The sequence below is a fragment of the Lygodium microphyllum genome, chromosome 13, assembly GCF_053477565.2.
Source record: "Lygodium microphyllum isolate KBCC chromosome 13, Lygodium_microphyllum_v1.1.10, whole genome shotgun sequence".
Lineage (NCBI taxonomy): Eukaryota > Viridiplantae > Streptophyta > Polypodiopsida > Schizaeales > Lygodiaceae > Lygodium > Lygodium microphyllum.
The window spans coordinates 46,527,523-46,543,912 of record NC_141147.1 but is presented as its reverse complement, the minus strand read 5'-3'; the positions used below and the strand labels follow the sequence as shown (position 1 = coordinate 46,543,912).

The 16,390-nt window shown below is 36.8% G+C and overlaps 1 protein-coding gene across 1 annotated transcript in view; it reads left to right on the top strand.

The window, feature by feature from the left end:
* LOC148026587 (DEAD-box ATP-dependent RNA helicase 3, chloroplastic-like) overlaps window positions 1-15,623 on the top strand; it is a 56,394-nt gene extending 40,771 nt beyond the window's left edge. Inside the window, exon 6 of the transcript XR_015692773.1 lies at window positions 15,516-15,623. The gene's annotated coding sequence lies outside the window, so the exon portion shown is untranslated. The remainder of the gene's footprint in view (window positions 1-15,515) is intronic.
* Window positions 15,624-16,390: the final 767 nt, after the last annotated feature.

The window sequence follows — 16,390 nt, the reverse complement described above, 5'->3', positions numbered from 1 at the left end:
ATGTCTTGAATCTTCTTGAGTTCTTTATTTTTCTCAAAGATTAGAGTATTATCATGGATTATGGACTTCTCTTTAGCCATCATTGAAGGCATTTGCTCAAGAATGATGCTCTCATAGCTATTTGGAGGGTTAAAGTAGATTTCCCATCAATGGAGGTTTCATGTGCATTTCCCATCAACTATTATGATGGAATTTGATCAAACTCGATATTTTTCTTCATGAAACATTGAAAACTTCTTCATCTTCTCTTTGCTAATCTCTAAATTTCCATTTGTTGAAGCCTAACCAATTGTTGAAGGAGAGGTTAGGTTGAGTACACCTTCATTGCTTAATTCTAATTTGCAGTATTGATTGATTGAATTTTGATTTCCAATCATTAAAGATTGAATTTCAATCATTATGAGATTTATGATTCATCCTGTCAATTTATTTACTTCCATTAATACTTCCCATGATTGATTCATGAATTTAAGTACATTGGCATCTGAAATTTTGAGTGATTTCTTGCCTATGTGTTGGCTAATCTCGGATTTTTTATCTCTTGTTGATCTTATACAGTGATAAACTAAAGAAATTATACAATTTGAGTTTAGTAATTCAATGAGTCAGTGATTACTAAAGGTAAACCTTTCTCTACCCTCTTTGATCTTCATTGAATTTTCCAATTCTTACATATCATTGAATCCAAAGCTTTTATTTCAGCCATGCATATCATTTTTGATTTTTTGAACACTAGCACTATCATATAAATATATGAACCAAGAGAAGATGTTAAAGTTGGATGAGATAGCAAGAGGAAAGAGAGGTGATGCTCCCTTGCTATTTAAGGCTTTGTAGATGTACACATCCTAGCTTGGAAGGAACTTTGCACACCTTCTAGAGTTTCAGAGCCCATTTAGATACCCCATCCATAATTTTATCCCTCACTACATGTGGTAGACCATGGAAGACCACTTGCAAAAGAGTGGAAAAGACTCAAGGATCATTGGTATTAAAATAGGGATAAATTATGTAGTGAGTATAAAGAATTGCATGAATTTATAGGTTTACAAGTTATACACTAGTGGTTGGATGGTACTCGCAAGGTATAATGGTTGAATTTTAGTAATCGTAGGTGCACTATGATAACCTATGGTCATATTTGGCAAAACAAGGCTTAAACAATGCTATTACATGTGTATATAGGTTGCCATTTTATTCTGGACAATCACAAAGAATTAATATCAGATATAGATATCTTGAGTCTAATAGTGGTTTCTTATACTGCATTCTAAGATGATGAACGTAGATTTGATCTAGCCAAAAAGTTTGGCAAATGGATATGTGGATTAAAAGTTATGGTCATTTTACTAATGACAATTGGTCACTGTAGATAGCCTCTAGACAGCAAGATAGAGTTTATTTTTTTAACTTGGATCTATCCCCTAGCTCTTTCCAACTTATTATTTTAATGAGTCTACCTTATCTGCACATTATAAGATTTTTTTAGAGCTAATAATCAAAGACATTAGAAGAGGGTAACTCAAGATATCAACCATTTACTGTGGTAGGTAGTCATTTACTAATGCACATATTCCAATGGCAAGAAACAAGAAGAAATGGAAAGTGTTTGAGGATACGAATGAGGATTTGGCTAACTAGCATATAGATATTAACTCATCCATGAGGGAAACAAACCAAGGGGAAAGTATTATGGGTGATAGCAATACAAATGAGGAGACACATTGGCTAAGAGACCCTCAAGTCTTGGAACCTATGACTGAAGTTAATGTATCCCTTAATTCAAATGATTAGCAATATCTCTTAGAAAGGATTGAGAATATGAATGAAGGCATAATCCAACTAGATCATACAATAGATGACAAGTTTGGTCAAATGATTACCCATTTTGAAAAGTTTGAATAGCACAATCATATGTTGGAAACAAAATTTGATCAGATGATTGCAATACTCAGCAACTTGGATAATAAATGACAAAGCAATCCATCTTCTAATGAAAATGGAGTGCCACTCCTAAATGATAATGCAAAGTCTAAAGTGGCCAATCAATTTGTACATTTAACTTATGAGCATGGTGGCCCTTCAAGAGTTAAAGAAACAGTTCAACTCCCTTCTAATTCATGGAATAGAGGAAGATCCAATTATAACATCTCAAAGAATCATGGACATATAATTTTGAGTGTGCTAATATAGATGATGACATATATGGATGTAATTCCTTCTACAAACAATTTTATCCCCAAAAAAATCAAGTGCCTAATGCAAGGAATGGTCAAGATTATAACACATTCATGTGAGAAACCAAGGAGAGATGACAAATTTTAGCATGATAAAAACCTTGATGACATGATGCCACATGGACAACCCAATCAAAGTGATCAGTCACATGGGAATACTTTACTTGGCCATCATTCATTTGGTAATAAGAAAAATAGATACCATTCTTTTATAAACAATCATGGATAGCACACATTTGGCAATTACTCTCATATTAGACAACACTCAATCAGTCTACCCAACAATAATGGGTAGCATTATCACTATGACAAAGAATATAAGGAAAATATTAGCATACCTCAGTTGAAAGGAGATAATCCCACACCAATGGAATTAGAAGAATGGATCAAAAATATGAAAATATACTTAACTCTCTACCAACGTAATGATGAAGCAAAGATATGTTATGCATCTCTAGACCTAGAGTATTATGCACATACATGGTGGAGATATATGAGAAAAATAAATTGGAAAAATTTTTTAGGCATGGAAATACTTTAAATCAGCCATGACTCAAGTACTCATGTCTCCAATGGAAAAAGAGAGACTAGAAAGAAAATAGTTTAATCTTGCGCAAAGAGGCTCTACAATTAGAGAAGATTCAAGTCAGTTCTTAAATCTTTCCATGTACGTTGAGGGCATATCTAACTCAAAAAAATTAAACAGTTACATTTTTTGTCTTAATCTAAATCTTTTAGCAGAGATCAGGGTAGCAAATTCTACAAATGCCCATGAAACCATACAATATGTTGAATGCTATAGTCAAAAGTATAAAAGAGAATTGAGCTCTTTTGAGTCCAAAATAGGAGTGACTTATCATTCAAATCAGCTAATGATTTTTGAACAATAGTTTAGCTAATAAAGAGAGGGTTATAGATAAAAAAATAGAGTTCTAAATGTTTTTAGCAAGATTCTCACTTATCCTATAGCATATACTTCTAAACAAGATAACAACTTCAAGTATAATATTAAACCAAAAAGGGATTTCAAGAGAGCTGATGATGGAACTAAAGAATCACGTAATATCAATAGTAAGCCCTTTTCTAATGATAAGATAAAAGGATTATGTTTCAAGTATAGTGAGGAATGGTCACCCAATTATAAATAGAAATGCAAAGCCAACAATGCCAAGTTTAACATGATAACCATGAAGACTCGCATGAAGATGAGACACATGAGAAAAGTCTATTACAAGTAGAGGTAGGTCCTACTTGTGATAAGACACATGACCGTGATGATTAGGATACTCAATAGGATTTAGAACCGGTTAATACATTTTCATTTGAAGTGGTCCATTTAACCCAAGTAGATTATAGATGAATGATTCTTTGACTATTATATGTTCACCCATGTTATGTTCCATATCCCAAGATACTTGGATAGGTTGCAAAGGAGAGAATTAACTTTGGCTAAAAGGTAGTATCAACTTTAAGGTTTCTCATATTCTCATTAATATGGGTAGCACATGTAGCTTTGTCAATACCAAATCATTATATAAGCTAAAGTTATTGCATTAAGAAATGGATTCTCTACTAAAGGTATAAATTGCAAATGGAGCTCAAGAGTTAAGCAAGGAGATATACCTATAAAATTCCATTGAGTTATCCCAATCTTGTACCATTATCAAGGATTTGATTTTCCTAGATATGGGTTCCATTAGCATCATTATTAGCTATGATTAGCTCAAAAATCTTGGCAAATTTTATTTGGATCTTAATCATATGTTTATGGAGTTTACTTGGAATATTTTCTTTGGATCTCAATCATATGTTTATGGAGTTTACTTGTAATGGGTAGCAAGTAACACTCAATGGCATAGAGAGAAAACAAATGAAAATAATCAACAAAAATAATATGAAGAAGGAAGTCAATGCTATGTCTTGCATTTTCACACTTCTCCTTTCTAAGGTGGAAGAAAATCGGAAACCTTGCTCACTTAAGAAACAAATCCATGACTATGTAAACTTTTGGAAGAGTTTAAGGATATATTTTAGCCTCCTACATCATTACCTCCTAAGCAAGAAGTGGACCATCACATTAACTTTGTATATGATACTAAATCTGTCAACAAACCATCTTACATGTTGTCAAAGTATGAGAGAGGAGAAGTTGAGAAACATATTAAAGATTTGTTGAAAATGGAGTTTATTTAACCTAGTCAGTGTCAAGATTGTGGGAGAGAAGGAAGGAGTCTCACTTGTAGCTTTGTTGCTTGCACAATGGGGGAATACACACAAGGGTGGAGGCTGAAAACAGTTTTCCTCTTCTTAGTTGGGGAAGCCAAAAGAACTCTAATACAAAGAAATAGAAGAACCCTATATATGGGTCTCAAACCAAACTCAACTAACTAAGGTGGCATACTAACTGAGCCAGGAACTAGAGTAGATAAGGATAGCTGTCATGTAGCTATTATTCATGGGCGGTGTACCAACCGCATCTACACAACTGACACGTCGGTGATATAAATGCACAACGGTCACCCTGGCATATCACGAGTGGAGCTCGATATCTCAACACTCCCCCTCGAGCTCAATCCCAATTCCTGCACACCAAGCAGGTCTCTGAACTTGCGCAGCTTCTCTGTGCCCAATGCCTTCGTGAATATGTCAGCTACATGATCCTCTGTGCTGACATAAACTAGATCAATAAGACCTAATAAAACCCTCTCTCGCACATAGTGATAATGCACCTCAATGTGCTTTGTTCTAGCATGATAGACTGGGTTATTTGCCAAGTGTATACTACTCATGTTGTCACAATAAATGACAACTGGCCCATCTGTAGGCTCATGCATATCATAAAGTAGCTTATGCAACCAAGCTACCTCACATGCAGCCATTGCTGCGCCCCTGTACTCAGCCTCTGTGCTCGACAAGGCAACTGTAGGCTGTTTCTTGCTGCTCCAAGTGACTGTAACACTCCCAAAAGAGAACACATATCCACTGGTAGATCGTCTATCAGAAATACTACCAGCCCAATCAGCATCAGTGTATCCATGCAACTGTATCTGAACCCCAGTCTCATAAAATAGTCCATACTGCAATGTGGACTTCACATACCTGAGTATGCGTCTAGCCGCATCCAAATGCGATTTCCTTGGAGCCTGCATAAACTGACTTACCAATCCAACAGCATAGCTCAAATCTGGCCTGGTAATAGTCATATAAATCAAGCTTCCTACTATGCGTCTGTACATAGTAGGGTCTTCCAGAAGCTCACCTGCATCTGCGCTCAGCTTCACATTCTGCTCCAAAGGAACTGAAATAGGCTTACAGCCTGTCATCCCATATTTGGACAGCATGTCCAATCCATATTGCCTCTGCAAGAGCTGTATCCCACTTGGTGATCTAATCACCTCAATGCCCAAGAAATAACGCAGCTCTCCCAAATCCTTCATCTCAAACTTCTGCTTCAATAGCATTTTCACATGAAGGATATCTTCATCACTGTCACCTGTCATAATCAAATCATCAACATAAATGACAAGTAGCATAATACCTTTCTCTGTTTTTCTCACATAAAGTGAGAAATCTGCCTTGGAAATCTGAAAGCCAATAGTGACAAGATATTGTCCTATGTTGTCAGACCATGCTCTAGGTGCTTGCTTCAAGCCATACAAAGCTTTCTTCAACCTGCAAACAAACTCAGGATGAATAGCATGCACATAACCTGGTGGCTTCTCCATATAGACCTCTTCTTGCAAATCACCATGCAAGAAGGCATTCTTTACATCCATCTGATGTAAAGACCATCCCTTTGATGCAGCCATAGCAATGACTGCTCTTATGGTTGCCATCCTTGCAACCGGACTGAATGTTTCTTCATAGTCAATGCCATATGTTTGTGCATACCCCTTGACTACTAATCTTGCCTTGTATCTGTTCACAGAACCATCTGCATTGTGCTTCACCTTATAAACCCACTTACAGCCAATTGCATTCTTATGTTTAGGCAAAGGTACCAATTCCCATGTAGCATTTGCTTCCAAGGCATCCATTTCTTCATCCATGGCTTTCTCCCATTTTTCTTTTTCCATGGCTTGCTCAAAAGAAGTGGGTTCTGGTTCCTGTATCACTTTGACCATATATGCATAGTGAATGGTTGTAAATCCATCATATTTCAGCCTATCCACAGGATACCTAGCTCTTGTAGACCTGCGCAAAGTAGGTTCACTCCCAGGTGCTCTCAAAACATCCCTGGTCTTCCTTACTCCAGGTATAACAATAGAAGGAATACCCAACTCATCATCAATGCTCTCTTCTGAGCCACTGGATTCACCATCCATATAAGAGTGACCTGCATTCACATCAAATATGGGCTTATCAACCTTCTCTTTTCCTTTTCGTGATACCTGCATACCATTATCTGCATTGCTTTGAGAAGATTCTCCTGATCTCAATCTGCCTGTCCATGGCAAAGAATGTGAACCACTGCTAGAGGACGCTCCAGGTCCACTAATATTTTGTGACTGCTGCTGTGAATTTTGTGCAGCATTACCATTTTGTGCATCTACATCATCAATCACATTTACTAGTTTATACCAGCTACTCATCTCATCAAAAACAACATCTCTGCTCACTGTAAACTTACGAGTAGAAGGGTTATAGCATCTATACCCTTTTTGCTGCAGAGAGTAACCAATAAAGATGCACTTCTCAGCTTTTGGATCCAACTTGGATCTCAACTCATCTGGCACATGTACATAGGCAATGCAGCCAAAAATTTTCAAATGAGAAATATCTGGTTTCCTACCATTATACCTCTCCTCTGGAGTCATTCCATGTATTGCTGCAGTGGGAGTCCTGTTCATTATGTAGACTGCTGTAGCAACTGCTTTAGCCCAATAAAAATCTGGCAGGTCTTTTTCATTGAGCATGGCACGAGATACCTCTCCAATATGCCTGTTTTTTCTTTCTACAATTCCATTTTGCTGTGGGGTATGACTGCATGAATATTGCTGCTTTATGCCATGCTCCTACAAGAACCTTGCAAACTCATTTGAGAGGTACTCTCCCCCTCCATCTGACCTTAGGAATTTTATTTGCAAGCTTGTTTCTTTTTCAACCATAGCTTTAAGAGTTTTGAAATGCCCAAAAACTTCACTTTTCTTTTTCATAAAATACACCCAAACTTTTCTGCTATAGTCATCAATAAAAGTGACAAAATAATGAAAGCCTCCAAGAGATGCAGCCTTAGTAGTCCACACATCAGAGTGGATTAATTCCAATGGCTTCTTACTTTCTTGAACATGTCTAGGAAATGGTTTCCTTGCCTGTTTTCCAAACTGATAGGCTTCACATACCTTATGCATTTCTGCAACCTTGAATTTGGGCAATCCTGCAACAATATTTTGGGCCTGCATTGATTTAAGTCACTGTACATTAACATGACCAATGCGTTTATGCTAGATATCAATATCTGCAACTACACCGGTCCCGTGTGCAAACATTGCTGCACTCAATTCAGACATGTCTGCATCCAACGTAAACATTCTTCCCTTCTTCTTTCCTTTTGCTATCAAGCGACCTTTATTTTTCATATCCTCAACAAAGCATCCATGAGGATTAAATCTGACCTGCAGGCCCTGCTCAACCATTTGACCAACAGAAACCAGATTCTTGGTGATATTCGGGACATGAAATACATCGGACATGTATTTCTTTTTCCCATCCTACATAGACAAAGAAATTTTTCCAATCTGCACAATAGGATGTGCAGTATCATCACCAGTCTCCACAAATCCTGGTTTTTCCATTTTCCTTGCATCCTCCATCCATTCTGCATGACCTGTCATGTGGTTTGATGCACCTGAGTCAACATACCATACATTGTTGCTTTCTTTTGTACTTGTCACAGAATTGTTCATGTGCTGCACCATGAACAAATGCTCATTTCTATCATCACCCTGTCTACTAGAAGACGCATAATTCCCTTGTTGCAATTTTCCATTCATGATGTCATTCTGCTTTTTATAGCAGTCTTTAGCCATATGACCCATTTTGCCATAGTAGTAGCATTCAACATTACTGTTTGCATTTTGGCCTCTTTGCCATCCACCACGACCTCTTTGGCTCCCCCTGCCTCTAGAGTTACCACGTCCTCCTCCATAGGACTGGTTTTCTTGAGTTTGCTGCATATTCTGATTTCTATCACGGCCTCCAAATCGGCCTCCTCTACCTCTGCCTCTACCTCTTCCAGCATTTGAGTAGAAGACAGCTTCTTTTGAAGTTCATCCTGAAGAAGATGCACCACCATTTCTCTGCTCCTCAGAAATTAGAAGAGCAATCAACTCCTCAAAATCAGGAAATCTTTCACGAACTGAAATGGATGTCCGAAACCGTGCATAATCCTTTCCTAGACCATTCAAGGTCACAGAAACTAAATCATCATCTTCCACTGGCGACCCAATGGAAGCAAGTGCATCTGCAATCTTCTTCATCTTCATGTGGTAGTCATTGATGCTCATATTTTCTCTTTGCATATTATGCAACTCTTGCTTGAGCTGCATTTTCCTGGCTTGAGTATTTGTGATGTACATTTTTGACAAAGTATCCCATGCCTCCTTTGGCGTACTTGCATCCTGAATATGCACAATCATAGAGTCTGAAATACTGATAGACAGCCAATACATAACTTTCCTGGCTCTCTCATGCCATGCTTTGAATGCCTGCATTTGCTGTTGATTGGGAACATCAGGAAGAACTGGTTCTTCTTCATTTCCTGCAACAAATTCCCAATATCCTTTTCCCATAAGGAAATTCGTCATTCTAAACTTCCATACTTGGAAGTTGTTCTTGTCAAGCTTTTCAGTTACAATCTGTAAAAGAGAATCAGACGCCATTACAGAATACTGCAAAAAATTCTGTCACTGCAGAGAACACAGCTTCAGCCTCACAAGGGTAAATCTGCAAAACTGACGAAAGTGGTATTTAACCACACAGTCACTTCTTAGTGACGATTTTGCATCAACAGGCAACAAGGATGATTCTGTAACTCCCAATGTCTCTGCACACAAGCATACGATGCAATTTCTGTAGTAACTTTTCACCGACCTGTAGAACAGTGGTCGCACAATATAAAACTGGGCTTTTTCCTGAGTGCGTGCAGAAAACTTCCGCCTCCAAAACAGGTCCTGAAATGGCCTCAAATAAAAAAAACAGGGTCGCCTCCTCTCCCGCAGCATATACTGCCCTCTTGCTTCACCGCGAAGGGCGTCTCAACCTGAGACAATGCACTCTTGCAATTTTCGGCTGTGCTACCTGCAAAGATCTGCTCCCAAAACAGAAAATGAAAGCAACACTGCTCCTCTTACCAGAACACCGCGAGCTTGGCTTGCTTTCTTGAGCTCCTTACCACGAACAAGGCTCTGATACCATGTCAAGATTGTGGGAGAGAAGGAAGGAGTCTCACTTGTAGCTTTCTTGCTTGCACAATGGGGGAATACACACAAGGGTGGAGGCTGAAAACAATTTTCCTCTTCTTAGTTGTGGAAGCCAAAAGAACTCTAATACAAAGAAATAGAAGAACCCTATATATGGGTCTCAAACCAAACTCAACTAACTAAGGTGGCATACTAACTGAGCCAGAACTAGAGTAGATAAGGATAGCTGTCATGTAGCTATTATTCATGGGCGGTGTACCAACCGCATCTGCACAACTAACACGTCGGTGACATAAATGCACAACGGCCACCCTGGCATATCATGAGTGGAGCTCGATATCTCAACAGTCAGTCACCTTTTGCTTATCCTATATTACTTATTAATGCTAGAATTTGCTAACGGTGGCAAAGAAATGGCTTTAAGAAGGATGGTTCTTTTAGGATGTGCATTGATTATAGAGACATTAACAAGGCCACCATAAAGAATAGGTACCCAATCCCCCACATTGATGATTTTTTGGATGAACTCAAGGATGCAAAGGCATTCATCAAGATTGGTTTGAAGTCAGGATACAACCAAATCAGGATGAAGGAAGGTAATGAGTACAAGATAGCCTTTAGGACAAAAAGGGGTAGACTCTATCATTTCTTGGTTATGCCATTTGGCCTTTTCAATGCACCTGCTACTTTCCAAGCTCTCGTAAACAAGATATTATAGCCATTATTGTATAAATCAATCCTAGTATTCTTCAATGATATCCTCATATACAACAAGAATAGAGAGGATCATTTATAGCATGTTAGAGAAGTCCGTCTCACATTGAGAAAACATAAGTTGTTTTGCAAAGGAAAGTGAGTGTACTTTTATGGCCAATGAGGTAGAATATATCGATCACATAGTTGGTGAGAAAGGGATCATGGTGGATGCAAAGAAGGTACAATGCATCAAGGATTGGCCCATACCACAAAATTCTACTTCATTGCAAGGATTTCTAGGTCTAACCTCTTTTTATTGGAGATTCATAAAAAACTATGCCTATGTAGTAGCTCCTATCACTTATAGATTGAAGAAAGAAGCTTTCTTTTGGGATTCTACAACCACAAAGTACTTCAATGATTTGAAAAGTATCCTTATGTCAACACATATTTTAGTATTCCTAGTCTTTTCCAAGGACTTTACTATATTTGCTAATGCTAGTGGTCATGGTATTGAGATGTTTTATGCCAAGATTATGGTGTTATTGCTTATGAAAGTAGGAAGATAGATGATGAAAAAAGACAACTCCATGTCTATGAGTAGAAAATGTTAGCCATACTTTCCATTAAGAAGTGGCATCACTACATTTATGGTAGCCATTTAAAGTCAAGAGTGACCACTAAGTGCTAAAGTATTTTCTTTCACAACCTAATCTTTCTCCTAGACAAAGAAGTTGGTTAGCTAGACTGTAGGGATATGACTTTGAGATCTCCTATATGGAAAGCAAAGATAATGCAGTAGCATATACATTAGCTCGTGTGTAGGCATATCTTATTTCTACTATTTCTACCCCACATAAAGATTGGATCTAGGATATTCAAGAAGAATATTTATAGGATGAGTACATGACCAATAGAATGAAGAAATTACAACAAGGTAATGAATCTGAATTTCCTAATTTCAAATGAAAAAAATGAGTTTATTTAGTTCAAAGGGAGAGTGTACTCAAATCCTCAAATATCATTTAAGCAATGCATATTACAAGAGACACATTCTTGTCCTTTGGAAGGGAATATTGGATTATTTAAGATCATTGATTAGATCCATAAATGTTTTTATTGGAAAGGAATTTGGAAATATGTCAAAGATTATGTGATGCAATTCTTACCAACTTGATGTGCCTTCAACCACATGCATTTACAATGTTTTCATGTCTCCCAACTCAAGAAGTATATTGGCCCTAATATTCAAGTTCTTGAGAAACTACCTCCCATTTATGATGATCGGTTGATCATTTAGGAACCTCAGAAGAGGATTGTTGGCAAGAGGAAGAAGGTTCTAAGGAACTATATTAACATGGAATATCTTGTTAAGTGGAAGGGTTTTCCCATGGAAGAGTGTTCTTGGCAACATGCTTCATATTTGGAAAATTTTCCATGGCTTCTTCAAGAAGATACTTAGTTCATTGAGCAGTGTATAACTTAATGTATATAATTTTTGTGTTAAAAATGATTGGTCTATTGACATTAAATTTGACTTTTGATTATCTAGATGGATACCTTATAAAGTATAGTTCATTTCTATACCTCATATGTGTAGATCCAATATTTCTATCCAAAGTTATGGGCCATTTTCTATAACTACCTTATTCAAGATAACATTCCAGATTTCCATTGTTTGAACCTTGATAATGCTTCTATAAACCTATTTCAACATTGGACTCCCACCTTTTCAGTTCTACCATCCATTTACCATTTTATTATTCAAAGTTTTGGTTAGGAATGGATTGTACTAAAACAAATTTCATAATGTTAGTTTAGTTAATTAGTTTATTTTTTGCTGGGGTATTAAAGGCAAGAGGGTGCTAATGTAACACATCTTTTGCACATTTTTAAATCTCTCCATTCGTTGAGGTTAAGGGTTTCATACCTTCCCCACCAAATTTGAGGGTGGATACTCAATGCCCACCATTATAAGTGGTGGATTTATTGCACAAGCCTCTCATCATTATTCTTATTGTACCTTGATTCAATTCACTTATGGCTACCTTGTGCTATAGTTTAATACAAAGTTCATCACTATTGCATGGCTATGGCTCCTTGTTTCACATGTATTTTCTTGATTTCTTGGTTATTTTAATGCAAGATAGGCAAATTTTATTTCAGGTTGGGTTTCATTAATTAGTCATCAAGGAGGGATCAAGGCCCAAAATATGTAATTGAGAGAATGTTGGGTAGTTTTGAGTACCTAAGAGTCAAGGGTACAAAAGTGTTGGATGCATAATACATGATCCACACACACACACACACACACACACACACACACACACACACACACACACACACACACACACACACACACACACACACACACATACACACACAACTAGACAACCAAAGGAAACAATCATGTGCATTGGACCCCATAAAGAGGCATCCTACCTATTCATGTATCAACAAAATGGATCATGCTTAGCTCTAAGCTAATGTTGTATATTGACTATAAAAATCCCTTTATCAATGAAGTGTATAAGAGTTTCTATCCATATTTGTGCATTTGTATATTCTCCTCTCCTATTTTACTTTCCTTTTTTCATGCACTTAAGCATATGTTTTAAGCCAATGTATCTCAATGATTGTTTTAAAATTCAAGGAGCCAAGAGACTATTGTTTTGAGACAAGAGCAAGCAATTTGTCTTAGTTATTGAGATCTCCCGAATAGTTTAAGCTCCCAGAAAAAAATTGTGACTGATACCATCACAATTACATGCTTGAGAGTTGAGTTTGTGAGAGTTCACTTTAAGTGCACTCCACCTCTCCTTCAAGTACTTTTGGTGGCAAAATAGTGACATTTGCATGCTCCATTGGTAATTTTGATAACGTAATAGTAAGAGAGAGAGAGAGAGAGAGAGAGAGAGAGAGAGAGAGAGAGAGAGAGATCATTAAAATGATTACAATTTCCTCTCTCTGTATCTCTCTCACATCTACTCTCCCACTATATATATATATATATATATATATATATATATAATCGAGGTGTGTAATAGGTTAAAATAGTGACTTTTGCATGTTCTACTAGTAATTTTAATGGAAAAACAGTGATATAGAGAGAGGAAGAGAGGTCATAAAAATATTTACGAATTAAAAAGATGATGTTATTATAATTAATACCAATGTGCTAGAATCTTGTAGGATTCTTTTGCATGGGAGCTATTTAATTCCATTGTTCTTAGAGATTTTTGCCATCTCACATCATTAATTAGACCATGAATGCAAATATTGGCCATGTGCAAAACAATACAAGCTGTGGTAAAGAAAAATAAAAATTGTGTTCCATTTTACTTTGTCTCTCAAATTGGCTTAAGGTGGTTGGCTTTCACTAAGAGATGGAGACTTCACTACTAACAAATAAACACAAACTCAAGAGAGTGGTGTATGTAGTAGATAATGGTTCTAGCATTGTCTCTAGAGAGAAATTTGTTGTAGTGTTTGGATTCATCAATAACACTATCATTGTGCACCAAATGTTGTCCACAATCTAGTGATTTATCTATTGAGGTACCTTTCATTGCAATAATCTTTGTTGTGCATGGTATAACAAGTGATGCAAGTGATGCTTCACCCTCAACTAATTTTAGCCAACCCACTAACCATATTTTTGCATTGTTAAGGCAACTTCTAAACAAGTGCTCCTTGAAATAAACATTTGCTAGTGCACAAATTGGATGTTGGATGCGTACGTAGCGAGCACCAGAAGGTCCCCAAGAACAAAGAACTCTACTTTAAGTTCAAAAATCAAGAGAATAGACTTGCATGACATGAGGCAAAAAGACCAATTGGGTACAATCTCCCCCCATGCCTTATGAGAGCGCTCCATAAGGCATGTATTTATAATTTTATTCATCTCCAAACTCAAAAATAACCCAATTTTACAAATAAGCATGCTTTAGCTTTTTTGTTTGATTTTGTTCAAATAAAGAATAAAGTGATTGGACGGCCCAAGAGTCAGGCTATGCCCAAATACAATGTCCAATAATGAAATATTTAAACCGTGTGCCCATGCACATACAAAATAATAAATATTTGTCAAGCACTTCAATAAATAAGCATCCCTAAATAAATATTAGCGCCACGCCTTTAATGATAAGACGCACGTCCATCAAAATTGATAATTTTTTCTAGATAATTTGAATACACGCTTATCGCCTAGTGCTTCCTAATGCCATCGTCGCCTGCTCTACACATCAACTGAAGCATTCACAATTGTTAGAAAATAATAAAATTAAATCGACAAAAGTGAATACCTAGTAGTCTTCAGCTACAAAATGAATAAATAGGTTGGAACTCTGTCCTAACCTTAATTTAATACGAGTGCACTCTAAACTCAGAAATGTCCATTAATTTAAATATGTATTTTACGGAATCACCCACTGTGGAGTCACGCATGTGCACATTAAATTAACATGACGCCTGAAAAGGACAGGCATCCCCGTCAACTTCTCGCATGAGGAATCCACCTTGTGTACGAGCCTCGGTAAATAAATATAATTTTAGGAATCCATCTCAAAACCTCACAGAATCCACTATGGAATAAAACCTCACGGAATCCACTGTGGCCTCACAAAATCCACCATGGAATATACCTACTGGCATCATACCCCCGGGGTGGGATAGCAATTGTCCTCAATTGCTATTAGCTCAATGTGGAGTGAGCAGTGAAGGGTAAGCACTTAGATCACAAGAGTGCATCCATTGGGCCTCCTCAATAAGATGATTTTTAAACGTAACCAAATATCTAGAATATCTACGGCCAGTTCGGTCATAAAGTCAGTATCTAGAATAGTTTCATGTTCAAGGTTTTCAATTTCTTCTTCTAACAAAGGAGGGTTTTCATAGACAAGGTGAACAGGTAATTGGCCTCTAAAAGGTCGTAACAAATTGATATGAAAAGTATTGTGGATTTTCCAGTGTTGAGGAAGTTCTAACTTAAATGCATTGTCATTGATTTTGTGAATGATTTTGAAAGGTCCATAAAATCTAGGGGCTAACTTAACAACATGGTGTTTCTCAACACTTTGTAATCTTCTCTTTTCAATGTGTAACCAAACATAATCATCAATTTTGAAACTCATAGCTTTTCTTTTCTTGTTAGCTTGTTTAGTGTATAATTGCTGGGCTTTCACAATCATGTCTTTGACTTCAGCAAAAATAGTAGCATACATATTGGCAATATCATCAGCATCTTCAACTTTGTTTGACAATGATGTAACAGGTACAGGCAGTCTATGTCCATAAATGATTTCAAAAGGTGCTTTCTGTGTAGCTGTATATGGTGTATTATTGTATGCAAACTGAAGTAGATGCAAGTGTGTATCCCATGTTTGTGGTTTTGAAATTGTGTATGCATGCAAAAGATCTAAAATTGTACTGTTAGTAGCTTCTGTTTGTCCATTTGTTTCACGATGAAATGCGGATGAAAAATCAATCTTTGTACATAAATTAGCAAACAAAGTAGTCCAAAAATTATTGCAAAATCTAGAATCACGATCAGAAATAATAATTTTTGGCAAACCATGGTTAGTGAAAACAGTCTTCAAAAACAATTGTGTAGCTTGAGATGTAGTTAATGCTTTCTTACATGGAATGAAATATGTTTGTTTGCTAAATCAATCTACAATAGTCCAAATCATATCATGATTAGCTTGGGTGTTAGGCAAACTAGTAATAAAATCCATTGAAATATGTTCCCATGGTCGTTTTGGAATTGGTAACGGCATTAATAAGCAATATTGCTTACCATGATGTTGCTTAACTCTTTGACAAATTAAACACTGAGATACAAATTTAGAAACATCAGATTCCATCTGTGGCCAGTAAAAATCTTCAACCAATATACGTAAAGTAGAAATAATATCTATATGGCCTCGGTATGGGGGACAATGAATTTCGTCCAACACAAATGATCGAAATGGAACAGTTACACACAACCTTTTCTCATAAAACATAAACCCATCAGTATAAGACAATGAATCAATT